At 45.1% G+C, this 17957-nt stretch overlaps 1 protein-coding gene and 1 long non-coding RNA gene across 7 annotated transcripts in view; one reads left to right on the top strand and one right to left on the bottom strand.

Moving 5' to 3' along the window:
• LOC309524006 overlaps positions 1-14028 on the bottom strand; it is a 212032-nt gene extending 198004 nt beyond the window's left edge. Inside the window, exon 1 of the long non-coding RNA XR_014215741.1 lies at positions 13932-14028. This is a non-coding gene — a long non-coding RNA (uncharacterized lncRNA). The remainder of the gene's footprint in view (positions 1-13931) is intronic.
• The window catches only part of TRPC5 (transient receptor potential cation channel subfamily C member 5), a 177973-nt gene that overhangs the window by 87123 nt on the left and 72893 nt on the right, over positions 1-17957 (top strand). The gene's annotated exons all lie outside the window — the stretch shown is intronic.

The raw sequence follows: 17957 nt of genomic DNA, 5'->3' as shown, positions 1-17957 counted from the left end.
GCCTCCAACCGACTCCAACTGTCTCCATCTACCTTCCCTGCCACACCACTGAATTTACCACCTGTGTGGAAATCTGCTGTGAGATTGCTGAAGGTTATAGTGACTATAAAAATCAACTCAACAGCTGAAGCTTACACCCTCGAATGCTGGGGAAATTAGGCCCTGGGTGATTTAAGGAAAAATCTACCTTCTATCCATGCCTTTTGGCATTAAAAAACTGGCTTCTGACTTGGTTCTGGGGTGCCCCATCTTGATAAAGTATCATGTTGCAACAATCATGTATGCTTGGTGGGTCTGTGACTCAAATGGTTCGTATGACAGTGAGGCAAGCTATTTTTGTTACCCCCCCCCAAACAGAATTCCTTAAAGTGCCCTTTGCTTCTTAAGCTGTGTTTTCATATACAAAGGGTCCTTTTTGGCTTTGTAGTCTCTTAATAAAGGATTTGTCGTCGTATATTGGTGTGGCTTCTTAGGGTAAGCTTTGTCTCCATATCTGGCACTTACTGAGAAACTTGTGGGCTTGGGGCTCAGAGGACAAGAAGTGGATCATTGACTCTTGTCTGGGTGAGTCCCAGATCTGTTCTTCTGTGTCCAGAAACAGATCTGTGTCCCCCCCAAATTCAAGTTTGAGGGACAGATCTGGGGAACTTTACAGGGTTGGTGGCAGTTCCACTAGTCAGGGTTGGTTTTCCTTGGGCATCATTTGGTTAGCTGGCAGCATTGAAACAGTAGACTCAGCTATACAGCTGGAAATGAAACATTTTGAGTGTGTTTTAAGTGCAATATACAATGTGGCATTAGATAGCAATGGTGAGCCCTATGGTAAATTCAATGTGTTTTTTAAATTATTATTTTTTAAAAGCATTTTCAGAATAGTTTTTATATGTGTGTAGATTCCACAACTAGGGGCACGGGTGGCACTGTAGGTTAAACCACAGAGCCTAGGACTTGCCGATCAGAAGGTTGGCGGTTTGAATCCCCGCAATGGGGTGAGCTCCTGTTGCTCAGTCCCTGCTCCTGCCCACCAAGCAGTTCAAAAGCACGTCACAGTGCAAGTAGTAGTAGAAGAAGAAGAGTTTGGATTTGATATCCCGCCTTTCACTCCCTTTAAGGAGTCTCAAAGCGGCTAACATTCTCCTTTCCCTTCCTCCCCCACAACAAACACTCTGTGAGGTGAGTGGGGCTGAGAGACTTCAAAGAAGTGTGACTAGCCCAAGGTCACCCAGCAGCTGCATGTGGAGGAGCGGAGACACGAACCCGGTTTCCCAGATTACGAGACAGCGTTTCCATGCGCTGGGAAGGTAAACAGCGTTTCCGTGTGCTGCTCTGGTTCACCAGAAGCGGCTTAGTCATGCTGGCCACATGACCTGTATGCCGGCTCCCTCGGCCAGTAAAGCGAGATGAGTGCCGCAACCCCAGAGTTGGTCACGACTGGACCTCATGGTCAGGGATCCCTTTACCTTTACTAGATTCCACAACTAGCTCTCTGTAGAGGGGAGTAATACTCCCTCCTTTGTTACAGACTCGCAGGCATGAGATAGAGGCAAGAAACACTTATCAATATATTCCCACATCCTGAGCAGAATTTCATTCAACCCTCATTTATCTATATTTATTTATTTCATTTATATTCCCACTCATTTCCCCAAGGAGTGCAAGGTGGTGTACATGGTTCTCCCCCTCCTCATTGATTCCTCACAACAGCCCTGTAAGGTAGGTTGGTCTGAGGGGCAATGATGAGCCCATGGTCACCCAATTATCTTGATTGCCTAGTCGGAATTTAAACCCTAGTCTCTCTCATGTCCTAGTCTGACACTCCAACTACTACCCACACTGGCTATCTATACAAAGCAATATACTGTATATATTTATAAAAATTCAAACTAACATGTAACAATAAAAGACAGACTCTGTCCCCCACCCCACTTCAAAATTATAACAGATATAGCCTAAAACAATGTACATGACCTAGGTCATATGTAGGTAAGCCCCCAGGTCTTAGTTTAGGATTTAGCCTTCTAAATCTTAGGTTTTAGCCTTCTAAATCTGGCCTGTGGACTGTCCGGGAATCAGCGTGCTTTTACATATGCTTTTATTTAAAATGCATCTCTGGGTTATTTCTGGGGCATAGCAATTCGTTCATTTTTCTTCTTCTTCAAAATATAGTCCGGACCCCCACAAGGTCTGAGGGACAGTGGACCGGGCCCCTCCTGAAAAAGTTTGCTGACCCCTGACCTAGGTGAATAAAAATATATTCCCCTGAGACTGAAAAGGTCATAGAGGTGACAGGCAAGCTTCTCTGAGGATGCTGTCTCAAAGCAATCTCTGCCCCTAAACTAAATGGGAGTTGCGTGTGAAGACCCAGAAATCTCCCTCCTAAATAAATTCACACAAGACTCAAATTTTTGTTTTGGTTTTTGGCAGAATTTAGGCCACAACTTTATTGATTACAGAAATGACTGGTTGCATAGGCTCTGGTTTGACTAGTTCCCTGCCATGCAGGTAGCACTGACCCAAGGTTCCAGCATAGGTCAGCCAAGGGTGAACACCTGGATAAGCGGAAAGCCGGGAACAGGCTATCTCCCCCACCCAAATGTCTCCCTAGACTCAGGCATGGACACAACCCCATCACAGGGGTTGACCAAACCAGCTGAGTCCCTGGATTCCTTTAACGGAATACCCTTCACATAGGGATGGGAAGAGCGTTCTCCCATCCCTATCACCTGAACCAGAGCCAATCCACCACACGAGCACCTGCACTTTGCCACCAACCAATCACGCCTGCAACCAATCCCTTAACCCCGCTGACATGGCAGTCAGCCATAAATCATTCCCAATCACAGACAGATTAACCCCATCTGTAAAGGGATGCATATCGGAAGGTAATGCCCGGGTGACGGATCACCATCCCGCCCAAGGCCAGAACCTTCTTGGCCACTGTGCTCTGGACGCGCCTCCTGGCCCTCTTGGTGGCAGCTGGGCTTCCTTGCCACTCACGTCACTGCAGCAGTTGTGACCAAAAATTTTGAGTCCAGGAAGAGCTGCCTTTAACTCTTCCAAGTCCTCCTGCACGTGGGTCCGCAGTTTCAAGCTGGGAGCTTCCGGCAAATCGTTCTCGCCCAGCTGTACCACCATCGCTGCAGGCATGCCTTCCCCAAACACCTTCACCCGCACCGTTGGGAGAAGCTCCTCCCAACGCATTCCTCATCTGGATATCCAGGATACGCACACGTGGTTGGGGAGCCCGAGCCTGCATCCAAACCCAGACTTGGCAGCCCTCCTGCTGACCCAGTGGACAATGCAGTCCAGACTGAAAGGCCTGCTGCACCGAGACACCCATACGCCTGGGATGACCCCCAGGACTGGCCGGGACCGGGATCCTGGAAGACTGAAACTGGGGAAACATAGCCCCAGAAGGATCCAAAGCCTCACTCCCCTCACTCACACCAGAGGGACCATGGGCCTCATACACAGTAGAGGGAGAGGAAGGGTCAGGCTGGGAATAAGCCTGCCTCCCAAACTGCTGAGCTAAAGACTCAAGCTCCGAATTAAACCTAACCAGAACCGCAGGATCTGAACCAATATTGGCCACAATAGCACCCAAGCGAGCCAGCATTTGCTGAGGAACTGCTGGGGCCTGTGCTGAGTGAAGGGACTGAGAAGGGCCTCTAATTGCCCTCTTCGAAGGGAGAGCATGACTAGGATTCCTCTTAACAGGCATCCTGAATCTCACTTCACGCAAAATAATAACAAAGGGAACACTATTAACAAACTCAATTGATAAAATGGCACTTGCGCCATAACAAAATGTCGCTCTCACCACACTAGGCTAAATATGGCTACTGGGCAAGAATGGGGGGGGGGGACTTCCTGGCCCCTAAAATTTCCCCACCAGCAACCCAAAGGATTATAATATTCAGCTTGATGAATTTGCCACAGCAAGCCTAATTACAAGCACCCCAGTCTGCAAAGCAGACAGAAACGGCAGCGAAAAAACGCTGCCCAGAAGAACCAGAGGGAGTGGGGAGCTCAGCAGATAGGGAGAGCGCAAAGGCAAAAGCCGTGGGATCGCACCCTGCAGAACACAACAACCAAGGTCGATGTTCTCTTGGGCAAATTAAAACAAAACTGGTCAGTAAGTTCCGCAAGGAATAAGAGCTGCCTAAGTGACCAACCGAGGGACGCGGGTGGCGCTGTGGGTTAAACCACAGAGCCTAGGACTTGCCATTCAGAAGGTCGGTGATTCGAATCCCCTCGACGGGGTGAGCTCCCATTGTTCGGTCCCAGCTCCTGTGAACCTAGCAGTTCGAAAGCACGTCAAAGTGCAAGTAGATAAATAGGTACCACTCCGGCAGGAAGGTAAATGGCGTTTCCGTGTGCTGCTCCGGTTCGCCAGAAGCGGCTTAGTCATGCTGGCCACATGACCCGGAAGCTGTACGCCGGCTCCCACGGCCAGTAAAGTGAGTTGAGCGCTGCAACCCCAGAGTCGGTCACGACTGGACCTAATGGTGAGGGGTCCCTTTACCTTTACCTTTAAGCGGCCAACTGGGCAGCGAAAAGCTCCGAGACCAGAGCTTGCCAGGGGCCGAAGGCCCCATGGGGCAAAGCCCCTGAAGGGGAAGGGAAGGGGAAGGAAGGGGGAAAGGGGGGAAATTAACAAAATGGAATAACTTAAGACAAATTAAATAAGGAATAAATATTCCAGGACGATCGTCGCAGGTAGATCGCTCTCTCTCACACACCGTGATTATATGGTTTGACAATTTGTTATGTTGAAATTGTATAATAAAAACATTTTTTAAAAAAGAATCCCTTTGGGGACCTGATGATCTTTAATCTATCCCTTATCACCACCTTTTGATATAAAATCCCCAAGGTTGCTTATAAATAATATTAAAACCAAATGACAACAATTGCAACCATGGCATTTCTGCAGAATCTTCAAGAGCCATTTAATTAAAACCACTGCACACCAATTAAAAGCCATTAAAAGCCTGGAGAAACCTAATTCTTTTTGACCTGGAGCCTAGTAGTAATTGATCATGGCATCACACAAGTGTGATGTCCATAGCTGATGTGCTTTGACAACAGTCACATCCACTCTTGTGGACCATTTTAACGGTCATGGCTGCCCTCAAAGAATGCTAGTGCAGCCATGAGTTGTCCACAACTAAAGTGGGATTTCAACTGCAGGTAAAGTACTGCAGTCCATATCAAGATACTGAATGGCTTCAAATACACTGTAGCTAGAGATAACCCTCACGGGCTCAGATACGAGCTTCAAGGAAGAGGCATGCATTAGGATTCTGAGTGCTCTTTCATTTCTGATTATAAAATGTTTGGTGCAGACCTGTTTGTGTCCTCCCCAGCTGTTAAAGAGTATTGCACGCACATCTCTCTCCCCCCCTCTCTCTCCCCCCTCCCTCTTTTTCCTGCACAGTGCATGGAGCACAGGAAAAACTGCTATCCCATCAGTTTACTCATAATCAGTAGTGGCTGGTGAGGTGGGGCAAGGTGAGCTTGGCATGGTGCAGTGCATTGCGAAGGAGCCACTGTGATGCTTCTGCTGCCATGCACTACACCACACTAACTGAGTCTCACTCCTCCTTCTCAGTAAGTACCAGTGTTCACTGTGCTGGGAAGCCAGCAGAGCAGCCATGCCCCCACCCGTGCCACCTCACCACCTGCTACTCCTCATAATAACAAATAAAATGAATATGCTTAATAGTGCAATCCTATAGGGTCTACTTAGAAGCAAGCCCTGTTAAATTAAATGGGAATTAATCCCGAGTAAATGCATATATGTTTACAACCATGGTTAATTTATATAATTTATTATCTCAATAATTGGTGCCAGCCACTAACTTAGATGGCTTTTAAAAAAGATTAGGCACTGTGCGAAGGTTGGTGTTGTAGTGCCCCACTTGAAGACTCCCTGGGTACATCTGACTGGCTGCTGTGAGACACAGGATGCTGGACTAGATTGTTGCTCTGGTTTGAGCCAGCAGGGCTCTTGCATTCTAATGGAGGTGTAAATAAGCAGGAGAATTGCTGTCTCTGGTACAAGAAAGTGGTTGGGGCTCAGAGCTTCTCAGAGAATGCAACATGCCCTCTGAATGATTCAAGATATTTCAGCTGTAACCCTCTAGAATTCCTTCCTTGCCTGTGAGCAGATAGAGACTGTTGTCACCAATGTGGGAGCAATTCCCTTGGAGGTGCAAGATCTCTCTGTAGCTCCAGATCTACGATTAGTATCCAATTAGCATCAATTGTTTTGAACTTCAGTCAGCTCTAAGAATGTGTGAGAACATTCAAATGCACGTACAGAACATGGCCAGATGGCGCTTCCTGGTCACACTTACAGTTTATTCATGTCTGTGCAACTGTGAAAACAAAGAGTAATTATTCTGAAGTGCTTCTGAACTGTAGACCAGGTATTTAAGATCAGGTTAAATATATGCTGTACGGTTTCTCTGGGACTGAAAGATAAAGTGTAGTGATTCAAAGTTCAGGATCTCATGGGGTGGGACTTAGTGAAGCCCAGGGAAGCGGGGTCAAGGGGTGGCAGCCAGTAGGTCAAGGGACAGCTCCTGGCATCTCAACATGAATAGGGGAGCGGAGGTAATAGCGAAGTTGTCAGTCAGGGCTCAGCCCTACCCAGACCTCGTATCTAAGGCCTGATGAAGAGCAAGGGCAGCTGGATCCTCCACTGATCTCCACATTGCCAGTGATACTAAGAAGCCACTGGGTCTGTGATGGACTACATGGAATTGGCGGAAATGACTGGCAGAATCCGAGACCAGGGAGAAGAGTCGGCGGAAGAAGATTGGTGGAAATTTAAAGACTATTTACAGAAATATTGCAAAATTAAGGAATGTTAGAATGATGTTGGATTGAAGTTAAGTGGTTTCTAGCTGTAATGGTTTAAAAGAATATGGAAAAATTGGGTTTTTGATAGGTAAAAATTTAATGTTATAATATATTAAGATTAAAGATCAGGATAATAAGGAGGGAAAGGAATTGCTGAACTAATAAATTGAACTGGAATACAAAAAAGGGAGGTATGAGGAGGTCCGGGAAACAAGTAAATGAAAGATAAGTGATGTAAAGATGGAATTATTTTTAACTGTTTTTTATTTCCTATTTTTTCTTTTTCCTTTTTCATTATGTAATATTGTGGAAACTTTAATAAATATTTATTAAAAAGGAAGCCACTGGATCTGGACATCCTTGCCCCAGTCTTAGAGATCCTTTCTCCGTTTGCCTGGGCTGGCTGTCAGAACCACTACCGTCCCTGTACTCATCACCACAGAAATGGCAAAGGAGATGACGAGGAAGGGACAGGACAGTGAAAAGAGGGAGCAGCTGAAATGGCTGAGTGCGCTCCTTAGGCATCACATGTAGCATGGATGAAGACATACCTATAGATGGGGCAGGAATTAATTCTGCTTGTGTTTTAATGCAAGTTCACCAAATCTGCACCTCCCAAACCAATTCATGAACCTAAATGTAGTTTTCCTTTGAAATTTACACTTCTCCAATTTCTGCAGCCCAAGAAGGCATATAAAAATGTGGTTTTTAGTGAAAAGCGCATGAGAACATATTTATATTAGTGAAAACAGCATACAAAAATCTACTTTTTGGGGTGGTGGTGGAGTTTCTTACATAAATGCAAGCCTAGGCAAAATGGTGTACAAAACTGCTTATATTATGAGGCATGTGTACAGAAACGCATATGAATTTTCACACAACCTTTTTTAAAAAAGGAAAGATCCACAAATGTATGTGGATATGGAGCAAACTGAACTTGATTGGAAACATGAGAAACTGAACTGAAAGATTTGTTCACCACTGTCCTCAGATCAGTTTCTCAAGGGAACAGCCTTGGAATGAGGGAACAGGGACAGCTTTGAGGGGCAAAACTAACTCATCCCCTTAGAGTTAAATGGTTTGGGGAAGTTGATTTGGACATGAAATGTGTAGTGATTATGATGGGCCAGGGACAGGGACTTTATTGATTCTAGTCCAGCATGAGGGTGGAGCTTGTCCAGAGACACTTGTCTCTTAATAGGAATGGTTGCATGGTGAAAATAGTGATTAGCTTATCACTTGCTGAAGGTCTTGTTGAAGTTGTGATCTATGTCACCTGAGAGCTTGTGCCTCAACTCTTTTTTTACCTTTGTCCCTGCAAAACACAATTGTCCAACAATAACACAGTCTTAAACTCTGCTAACCAAAGCATAGTGCGTGGATCATGTTCTGCTGGTTCCTCCCCATTAGGCACCAGTCAATCTGTATCTATAGTATGGTGTTCAGCTCTGGGTGTTGTAGACCAGGATAGCAGAACTTCAAGCCTGGGGGCCAAACACAGCCCCCTAGGACTTTCTATATGGCTCTCCTCAGGCCAAACCCATCACCAGTCCTGCTTTGTACCTTCCTTGAAAGTTCTTTCACCAGGCTAGAATGTGTTTTTGAACTCTCATAATGCTTCTTGCATGACCAGAAGATGGGTGTGTGTCCAAGGGAGAGTCTGGGTGCCCAGACTTTGTCTGAGTTGGGTGGAAACAGCCCCAGATTGTCCCAGGCTGCTTGGAGTAATCTAGGGCTATTAGGGATTGGGACCTCAGTCAGCAGGGAGATGTCAGTGGGAAGCAGTCACACTGCAATCCCCTGCAGGGGCTGTGCTGGAAAAGCAAAGTGCAGAGTGCATAGCAGACCCTTAAAGTGTCCCTCTTTTCCAGGGATGTCCCTGATTAGAGAAGCCGTCCCAGTTTCTGATTTGATCCTGTAATGTCCCTCTTTTCCTTAGGACATCCCTATTTTCATTGGAGAAATGTTGGATGGTATGGTAGGATGTCTCTATTTTCAATGGGAAAAATTTGGAGGGTATAAGGTAAAGGGACCCCTGACCATTAGGTCCAGTCATGACCGACTCTGGGGTTGCGGTGCTCATCTCGCTTTATTGGCCGAGGGAGCCGGCGTACAGCTTCCGGGTCATGTGGCCAGAATGACTAAGCCGCTTCTGGCGAACCAGAGCAGTGCACGGAAACGCCGTTTACCTTCCTGCCGGAGCGGGACCTATTTATCTACTTGCACTTTGACGTGCTTTCGAACTGCTAGGTTGGCAGGAAGGTATGGAGTTATCCAATTCCAGAGCCATCTGAAGGCAATCCTGTATAGGGAAGGTTTTTTAAAATGTTAATTTTTTTAATGTTTTTACATTTATGGTGGAAGCCACTTGCAGTAGCTGGGAAACCCAGAAAGATATAAATAGTAAAGTAGTATAAATAGTAGGATCATTGTTATGGAATCGGATGTCCCTATTTTCATTGGAGTAATGTTGGAGGGTATGGCATAGCTCTAGAACACATCCCCTTAAATATGCCCCCATTTCATTGGATGCCAGGATTGGACACTCACCAGGATTGGGCACTCGCCTTTCCTTCTATTCTGAGGAGACGTGAGGTACAAAAGATTCTTTCTGTGGGTGAGCATGGTGGTGCTTGATGTAGGAGTATTTCCTCCCATTGTATATCAGGGTACTTAATAGAGAGGGGGTAGATTCAAAACATTTTATGGCGCTTTCTGTTTTTCTGCTCTGTTTCTGCCCTTTTTCTGTTATCCCCCTCCCCACAGCAGCCATTTTGTGCTATGCCACACTCCACAGCAGCCATTTTGTGAGTGGTGCCCATAACACTTCCTCAAAATTGCAGTGTGCCCACTGGCCCCAAAAGATTAGTGACTCATGCATTATCATATGCAGCATCCCTTGCAAGACTCATTGGGGCAGGGATTCTCCAGGGACAGGAATGAGGGACTGACCTTGCTACAAAGAAATATTTAGAGGAAAGGCTTTTGGGTTTTCTTTCTGCTGTTGTTGTTGATGCTGCTGCTTAATTGAATGTTTTGAGTCTCGTGCTTCTAATGGTTTGTTAGTTTTTATGCTGTTACCAGTCTTCTGGCACTTTAGATCCACAGGGAGGATACAAATAGTCAAATAAATGAACGAAAACACTTAGACACATGGGCACAAAGGTACCACCATGTAGATCACAGCCTGTAGCTGGTGAAGTTCATTTTGATCTGTACAGCACGACAACCTATTATTACAAGGCAATTTATGTTATTATAGCACATTTTCAACCAAAATAGCAAACACTTTCATTTTTTCCAATTGCAAGACCCAAACCAGTCTATGGCTAGGCTGGTGGTTGCCTGCTTGTCTTGGTACAAAATGGCAGCATGTCAGAATCCTTCTGCTCCCACCTCAGCACAAACATCTACTTAGGTAGTAAATATTATTATTATTATTATTATTATTATTATTATTATTATTATTATTATTATTATTATTACCACCATTGTTTTTGTTGTATTAAAGCATCATCAATGTACATCGAGTTTTTAAAAGTTTTGTAAGTTGGAAAGACACGTTCCCTATGCCCATGCTCTTTCTTTATCATCTAAACTTCAGTAGTGATGGAAGAGATGAGAAAGGAGAAAAACAGACAAACAGAAAAAAGCTATGGGTACATATGATAAGACTGCCCCAGGATTTCAGAATTCTGGGCCAATGAGATTTCTCTAATGACAAATCAGACTATCATTCCCTCTCCATAGTTGACGGTTTTAAATTTATTATCTGAATCTGATAAAGACCTTAAAAATAAGTTCTTTTCTATCTGTCTGTCTCATTTTTCTTCTCTTCTCTTTGTCACTTCCTATTTCTGTATGTTCTTAGCCTTGACCTACCTGCAAAATGCACTGAAATTCCTCTGCCCCCATGAAAGATGTGGAAAAATAACTGCTTTTTTCATAAGGGTGAAGAGTTCAATGGAATATTTCAGATGGAATTTAGCAGCACAACACTTACAGACCCTCTAAGTGTCCCTATTTTCCAGGGGCACCCCTGATTTGGAGAAGCAGTCCCATTTTGTGATTTGATCCCAGAATGTCCGACATTTTCTTAGGATGTCCCTATTTTCATTGGAGAAATGTTGGAGGGTATGGAGTTATCTGAGTCCTGAGCTGTCTGAAGGCAATCCTGTATAGGGAAGTTTTTTTTAATGTTTAATGTCTTATGATGTTTTTATATTTATTGGAAGCTCCCCAGAGTGGCTGAGGCACCCAATAGGATGTGTGGGGTATTAATAGTAAAATTATCATTATGGAATGGGACGTCCCTATTTTCATCAGAGAAATGTTGGAGGGTATGCACTTATAGCAGGATAATGTTTAGTGTGAGGATTGGAGTCTTACAAATGTAATTCACTTATTTTCTTCTGTGAGCTTTTGAAGGATATATTAACAAATTGCTGTGTTTTACCACTACAGACCACAGCAAAAGACATTTAAAAAATGGGTTGCATCTTACTCCTTGGCTCAAAGCAATGACAAGTCCTTGGCTTTCTGTCAATAAACCCGAGGGTTATTTTTGTGTGTGAAAGACACAGTGCGTGCCACAAGAGTTTCTATTTCCACATGCCCTGAACTCATTCTTCATGTGTCACTGACATTTTTAAAAGCCCCCCCCCCTTTTAAAAAGTGGACCAAAGTGCTCCATAGAAATTCTCCAGCTTCCCTCATGGTCTTTTGGGGATGCTGTACTTCCAGGAGTAGTGCCACACTTGACAGATTCAATGCACCGCAGAGCTTTCCATGGAATAGCTGGTAAGACTGTCCATATACTGCTAGGGAATATATTTCTCTCTGGTGGTTTTTGTCTACTTAAATGTCTCCAGCAAAAATTATGGCTCAGGTATTTTATCTTTGGAAGTAAGTCTTGAAATGTACTTTGAAGAGGAGAGGGAAGTAAACCGGGGGGGGGGGGGAAGAGAGAGAGAGAGAGAGAGAGAGAGAGAGAGAGATTGAAAGCAGCAAAAATGTATAAAAATCCAACAAAATTATTTGATTTCAAACTGATGTTGTTGCTGTTCTGCCTCTTGAAGTCAGAAATGATATTTTACTCTGTAATCTAGCATCATTCACCTTCCCCTCCCCAATCCCCATGAGGGATCAGAGAGGAAGCACAATTCGAGACTGGAAATAATCCAAGGCATATTTGTGCGGGAGTACGATAAAGATTTATCTCAACTTTGAGGGAACAAATAAATACATTAAGGCAAAAGGGCTATCTTACTATATAATATTTTTGTAAGGAAAAAATAGTTGTCATGCTGCAGTTAGTGTGGCTGCCAATGGGTGGCCACACCAACAGCAGCATGACAGCACAACACAAACAGCACCTCAGCGGCACTGGAGACAGAGGAGAAAGAAAGGGGCCACAAAGAAAGGCAGTAGCTGTGGAACTGCCCAGGCCAGTGAGCAGCCTAGGGGACAAGGAGGAGGTATGTGGGAACAGGAAGGCAGATAGTGTGGGGCAGGTTTTTCAAGCCTTCCTGCTCTTCCCCTTATGTTGTTGTTGTTGTTGCTGCTGCTTCTGCCGCTATAAAAAGACTCTCTTCTTCATTGCTTTCTCAACTACAGATAGCAGTGGTCCTGCAGGAAGGGGAAAAGGAGAGAAAGGCTTTCTCCTCTTCACACCTTCTCTCTCCTGTCAGTGGTGACAGTGACAGGGAGATATTAGTAAACTGTGGGGTTTGGGATTGGCAGTGGGGTGCATAGTTAAACCATGGAACTCACTCCCCCAGTAGGCAGTGAAGGCCATCAACTTGGATGCCTTTAGAAGAGGTTTAGACAGATTCATGGAGGAGAGGCTATGGACAGTTACTAGCCATGATTAAGGCTGGGCGATATATTAATATATCATCCAGAACTGGTTTGAAGTTCATATCTTGATATCAGTTTCATAGTGTTTGACCTGGCAATATATTGTGAATCATGATGTGTGTGTGTGTGCGTGCACGCTCTCATGTGCATGTGTGTGCATGCAATACAAAAATCACATGTGGGGGGAAACTTGTGAAGCCAGCCAATGCCTCTACACAGCTCCATCCTTATTTCAGACATTGTCATATATCATGGTGTTTAGCTGGTGAAATATCACAATGTTGAAAACCAGATATCTCCCAGCCCTAGCCATGATAGCTTTGCTCTACCTCCCTTGTTGGAGAAAGCACTGCTTCTGAATTCCATTTGCTGGAAGCCACAAGAAGGGAGAGTGCTTGGGTCCTGCATGCAGGTTTCCCACAGGCATCTGACTGTGAGAGCAGGATGCTTAACTACATGGACTATTGGTTTGATCCAGCAGACTCTTTGTATGTTCTTAAGAGAGAAAGGGAAGGTATAGATAAAATAAAATAAAAATAGCTGGTATAGAGAGTGGATTAATGAAGAAAGTATGTGTTTATGCTCAGGGGCTGTTGAGCATCTATTGGAAACCTAGAAGAGGGTCTTTTCTATCTGTCTGTCCTTTGAAATCCAAATAAGTAAAGCAGGTAATATGAACGCTTCACACATAGCCCTGTTTGCCTCTTTTAAGAATATTGTTATATGCCACCCCAATCTCCACAACAGTGATCAATTCCAGGGGTTTCAGGTACTTGCCTAGGGTTTGTGTTTCCTTTGGAAATGAGGCGCAGCAGAGATTGTGGTGTCGTTATGATATATGGTTTATTTACACGTATATATACAACTTGAGACTATGATACAGGGGATTCCAACATTACACTCCAAAAGGGTTTCATTTCTCCCATAGCTGCAGCCTTGGATTCAAACAGTCAGCCCACTTTGTGCTCTTACTTCCTCTCTTCAGCTTGCTGTGTTTAACAGACTGCCACTATTTTTCCTCCAGCCCATATCATCCCCAACTGCAATCCTAAAACAACTGCCCTCATTCCAGCTCTAAAACTCTACTTTAAAGGCTTTGTCTTTCTAACTAATTCTGAGTTGTGTGGCGAGTTCCCGCCCCCCACCAAGGATAAATAAAGACACCAGACACCAGAATTTAAGGTTAAATGGGCGAATTAGACCACAACTTTATTGAATTCAGGAATGAGAGGCATTGGCTTAGGCATTGGTCCTATCGACAATCCGACTCCAGCCCATTTGCTGGAGACATGGGAAGGGTTAACACCATAGAGGGAGAGTCTCCTGCTGAGGCACGTCAACCAAGTGCCCCCCCCGGTCACCGCTCGGGGGCGTGCCTTAGGCCCACACCTCCATAGGCTTTGGACAGGGCCACGCCCCCCGGAGTCCTTTATCGGACCACCCTTCGTTCTCTGGGGGAGGTGATGGCATTCCCCCCCACACATCCTCTTAACCCCTTCTTACCAATGCCTAACCGCCAATGCCGAGGAGTTGTGACGAGTTGCTACGAGGTTGGCAAAAAACCAAATGGCTGTAAGTCGCCAATTGGGAAAAATTCCTACCATGCCCCTTGCGGTGACAGACCATAGCAAAGTCAGAAACCTACCTAAAGGGAGGGAGGGTGGGAAAACGTGGGGGCTAGCCGGCAAAAGAGGGCAAGCCCCAGCTGCGCTGGCCCTAAATAGGGCAGGCCACGCCCCCCCAGCCACCCGATTGGGTAAGTGGACGACGCGGCCGGGATTCCCCTGCTCTCACGGGGGCTGAAACCAGCCCTCGCTCACGTGGGGGTGGGCGTGAAGCCCGCAACCCCACCTCCTGGGCAGGCCGGAAGTGGCTTTGTGGGAGGAGCCACCCTCATTTGCCCTCTGGCACAGAGCCACTCACTTTCTCACAGCTAACGATCAATCTTAAGCAGGCTGGCTCCTGGCTTTCATGTTAACATGCTAAATCCCGTGTCTGGCGCCCAGGAATTAGAATGGGGTTCCAGGAATTAGAAGGGGAGCCTAGGCACCCCACAACCTCATAACAACATGATCTCTTGATCTTATGGACTTTAACTAGAGGAGGAAATAAATATGTGTTCACAGATGCACAACCAACTGATGAAACAAAAGGTTTTGTACTGTGCTGAAATTGCCTTATTTTTATCCACAGCATGCATAAATATATCACAAGCAATTATGTCCCTCCCATCTTGTAAATAATTCATCAAATGCCCTTGGTATATTTGAAATTCATGGTGTGCATCCATCCTGCATAGGGACAGAGCTTCCAGGACCTGAAAGGCTGAGAGATACTGAGCGTTTCATTTTGAATTTTGACATTTATAAACAATATTCTACCGAAATCACTGTAGGGCATATTGTAATATTTCCTGTATAATTAATTCTCTGCCAGTTGCATAAAAAGGCAATTTGCCTTCTATGATATATGGAAGCTTTTTTTATTTAACGATAAGTATAAACATCTATAAATGTAATGCCTTTACTTTCCCATTCCTTGCAAGCTATCTTTTTACACCTGAGCTAAATAGTACTATTAATGTATCACTTCGTAAAGGAGTTTATGACTTTGCAAAGTATGTATAGATTTAATACTGTACTAAAAGATCACTGCAGGCAGCATGCCTTTGTTAGGAATAAAATGCTAAGGGGGAGAGACATCCCTTGCAGGGAGTATGTGTTAAGAAAGTCCTCGCCCCAGGGTGCTGCTGCCTGTCAGAGTATGTAATACTGAGTTAGATGGGCAATGCTGTAGCTGAGTGGTTGAGCATGTGCTCTGCATATATGACTGGAAAATTCAGGAAAGAAATATTTTTATGCAATGATCATAATAGAATCACAGATTTGGAAGATACTACAAGGGTCTTCTAGTCTAACCCCCTTCAATGCAGGAATCACAACTAAAGAATCCAAGACAGATGGCCATCCAATCTTTGCTTTAAAACATCCAATGAGGGAGATTCCACCACTTTCCAAGGGAGTTTGTTCTGCTGCAATGATAATCCTAAATTCTATTCCTTTGTGAGGAATCAAAATATGGGCTCCCAGACCCAGCCGCTGCTGAATAGGAGCTCCAGGGCAGCAGTGGGTCCTGCCATTGCACTGGGTCCTTGGCAGTTACCCATGGTTGCCATCTGCTGACACCAGGCTTGTTTGCAAATGCAAAAGCATTTATTTAAAATAAGCTTCAGAATGATAGGTTTCAAACAAAACAAAACAAAAAAATATCAGTGAAAGTCCTTTCTTCTGCAGCCAAATTGGAATGGTGATCAGGATCATCATTTGCAAACGACAAGGAGACACAATGATCTCGTGGCTCTTCTCTTTAGGAAAAGGGTGAGCCAAGGAGACTGATTCATCAGAAGCCCATTAGGGATTTCGGTCAGAGGAATTGTTACAATTCCTGGCTGCAGTAGTGGAGTTCTCATTGCTGCCAGGTGTTTTTCATTTTGTTTTGTTGGGTGGGTTTTTTGGGTTTTTTTGTCATAATCCCCTGTTGCTTCCGCACCCCACCACCCACACTGTCCTCTTGCAATGGCCATCAATCTGTCATTTCACAGTTATGATTCACCCAGCCCAAAATGAGACAGCATGGACTCCAGACACGGCGAGAACTGCTTGCCCATTTTCGGAGCCATGATATCATTAAGTGCTTTGTCCATGGGGGACAGAAAGGAGGAAGAAAACTAGGCTGCTGTCAACATGATTGCTGGTGTTAGTAATGGCAGGGAGGAAAGAGAAGAAGGTTGGGTTTTATTATATTCACACACACACACACACTTAATGCAAGTAGTGTCAAGAGGAGAGGCTGTAGGTCAGGGCAGAGCATCCACGCTGCATACAAAAAGCCCAGGTTAAATCCCCAACAGCTCCAGGTAGGAGTGAAAATGCCCCGTGCCCATAACCATCGAGAGTGGCATGGACTGGCTGCATGCAGAGGAGGAAACCCCCAAGGAACCCCCAGGGGAAGAAGGCTCAGAACCAGGGGATTGGTGGTGGGATGACGATGAGTTGTCAGAAGGAGAAGAGGTAACAGGGTTTAGTGAGCAGGAAGGGACTGTGGCAGAGTGGTCCCAGAAGCAGAAGCAGGGGGCGGGGTCAAGAGGCAGTCTGCAGGCAGGTTGCTGAAGAATCCAGGGAGTCTTCCCTGCTGTGACCAGCTCCCCTTCCTCCAGTCTCCCAGATTACATAGAGGAATGAAGAGTGCTGAGCCAAGAGAGACAAGACAAAGGAGTCTCAGGTTGCTGGACCCAGGGGAGGAATCTTAGAGGGCAGTGGGAAAGCAGTGACCCTCCGTCCTTGCAACTGCTTCATTGGGGCAATACTTGCTGGGAAGGGTCACGGTGACCACTAGAACTGAGCTGTTTTGTTTCTTTGAATATAGACTTAACTTCACTTGACATCAGGTGCTTTGTTGTTTAATTTCTGACCTATGCCTGACTCCAGCTCCTGACAGAGAGCCACTGCCAGTCAGTGTAGGTAATATGAGGTAGATGAACCAATAATCTGACTCAGAATAAGGCATCCCCATATGTTCTTATGTTGTTCCTATAAAGTAGGACAGGATGGTAGAACAACTGTTGGAAAAGGGGATTGGACTGGAAACTCTTTTCTCTTTGCATAAGTACTTGGAGTTTTCTGCTTGTAATCCAAAATCCTCCATCTACCACCTCAAGACTACTGGGTCATTGCACTACATGCATTGACCGGGACTATTCTGAAACAGGGGTGGGGCAAGCTTGTGTGGCCCTGTGACACTGCTCCCACAGTGTCCGCAGGTTGGGAGATAATAATGTGATCCTCGCTAATCTCAGTTGTGTGTGCATATGCCTTACAAACACATTCCTTTAGTTGTGAAGCACACAGTCTTCTTTTCCTCCCCACTGCCCACCTCCATGGTATGAGCTACATCTTTTACTACATTCCTGCTGTTAGAGGCAAACAATAAACCAAAAAACCCCAGAATCTTTAAAGTAAAAATAATAGACCGAACTTGTGCAGTTTCACATTTTTAAAACTTGCTTTAATCTTAGCAACAGCATGACTACAGGAATAACATTGGGTTTGTTTGTTTCTGTTGCCCTGATGCTAAGCACATTTACTTGGGAATCAGCACCATTTTGTTGTGGAATAAGATAATAAAATGAGCATCTGTAACCAGGCATGTGCCCAGCTGCTTATTCCCTG

This window comes from Podarcis vaucheri (assembly GCF_965113315.1).
Source record: "Podarcis vaucheri genome assembly, chromosome: Z".
NCBI classification, from domain to species: domain Eukaryota; kingdom Metazoa; phylum Chordata; class Lepidosauria; order Squamata; family Lacertidae; genus Podarcis; species Podarcis vaucheri.
Note: the sequence above shows the minus strand (reverse complement) of the source record. Positions and strands in the feature narration are given on the sequence as shown.